The sequence below is a fragment of the Emiliania huxleyi genome, assembly GCF_000372725.1.
Source record: "Emiliania huxleyi CCMP1516 unplaced genomic scaffold EMIHUscaffold_56, whole genome shotgun sequence".
NCBI classification, from domain to species: Eukaryota; Haptophyta; order Isochrysidales; family Noelaerhabdaceae; genus Emiliania; species Emiliania huxleyi.
This window is the reverse complement of record NW_005197803.1, coordinates 612,171-613,702: the sequence shown is the minus strand read 5'-3', so window position 1 is coordinate 613,702 and position 1,532 is coordinate 612,171. Positions and strand designations below refer to the sequence as shown.

At 70.6% G+C, this 1,532-nt stretch overlaps 1 protein-coding gene across 1 annotated transcript in view; it reads right to left on the bottom strand.

Annotated features, from left to right (window-relative positions):
* Nucleotides 1-1,532, bottom strand: part of EMIHUDRAFT_416449 (hypothetical protein) — a gene marked incomplete at its 3' end in the record, with an annotated part of 4,378 nt that overhangs the window by 919 nt on the left and 1,927 nt on the right. The gene's annotated exons all lie outside the window — the stretch shown is intronic.

Here is a 1,532-nt window from a genome sequence, read left to right as displayed (position 1 = left end):
AGGGGGAGATAGGGGGAGATAGGGGGAGATAGGGGGAGATAGGGGGAGACCTTCCCGCTTCTAGGTGGCTCTGCCGAGGTCCCACGCCGCCGGGTGGGAAGTGGAGCGGCGCGAGCCCGCCCGGCGCCGGCTGCTGGCCGCTGTGCTGGCCGCTGTCCTCGTGCTGGGACGAGCCTCCGCCCTCGCGGCACGGCTCGCCGCCCCCTCCCCCCCCGCCCAGCTGGCCGTTGTCGTCGAGTCCCCACGAGTAGACTTGGCCTAGAAGGTTCCTAGAAGGTTCCTAGAAGGTTCCCAGAAGAAGCGCCCCACGAATAGACTTGGCCGTTGCGCAGAGCGGCGCACGAGTGGTGCCCGCCCGCGGCGATGCAGACCACGGCCTCGCCGCGCAGCGCCTCGACCCGCATGGGAGAGAGCCGGTTGGCCGTGTCGCCCTGCCCAAGCCGGCCGTGCTTGCCCTTCCCCCAAGAGTAGACGGCGCCTGGACCACCAACGACGGCGGTGCTCGTTAGCTCAGAGACGCTGCGCTTGTGTCCGTCCCTCGAGCAGGCGGCGCCTGAGTACCAACAGCGTCCTCAGAAGAACCAAACACAACAGAGAGTGCTCTGCGCTTGCCCCTCGAGGCGGCGCCGCTGTCGGTGAGCGCCATCGAGTGCTTGTACCCCGCCGACACCGCCACCACGCTGCACTCGCGCAACGCCTCGACGAGCTGCGGCACGTGCCTGTCCGAGAGGCAGCCGAGAGGTAGCCGGGAGGTAGCCGGGAGGTAGCCGAGAGGCAGCCGAGAGGCAGCCGAGAGGTAGCCGGGAGGTAGCCGGGAGGTAGCCGAGAGGCAGCCGGGAGGCAGCCGGGAGGTAGCCGGGAGGCAGCCGGGAGGCAGCCGAGAGGCAGCCGAGAGGTAGCCGAGAGGCAGCCGAGAGGTAGCCGAGAGGTAGCCGGGAGGTAGCCGAGAGGTAGCCGGGAGGTAGCCGGGAGGTAGCCGGGAGGTAGCCGAGAGGTAGCCGAGAGGTAGCCGGGAGGCAGCCGGGAGGCAGCCGGGAGGCAGCCGAGAGGTAGCCGGGAGGCAGCCGAGAGGCAGCCGAGAGGCAGCCGAGAGGCAGCCGAGAGGCAGCCGAGAGGCAGCCGAGAGGCAGCCGAGAGGCAGCCGAGAGGCAGCCGAGAGGCAGCCGAGAGACAGCCGAGAGGCAGCCGAGAGGCAGCCGAGAGGCAGCCGAGAGGTAGCCGGGAGGCAGCCGGGAGGCAGCCGGGAGGCAGCCGGGAGGCAGCCGGGAGGCAGCCGAGAGGCAGCCGAGAGGCAGCCGAGAGGCAGCCGAGAGGCAGCCGAGAGGCAGCCGAGAGGCAGCCGAGAGGCAGCCGAGAGGCAGCCGAGAGGCAGCCGAGAGGCAGCCGAGAGGCAGCCGAGAGGCAGCCGAGAGGCAGCCGAGAGGCAGCCGAGAGGCAGCCGAGAGGTAGCCGAGAGACAGCCGAGAGGCAGCCGAGAGACAGCCGAGAGACAGCCGAGAGGTAGCCGAGAGGCAGCCGAGAGACAACCGAGA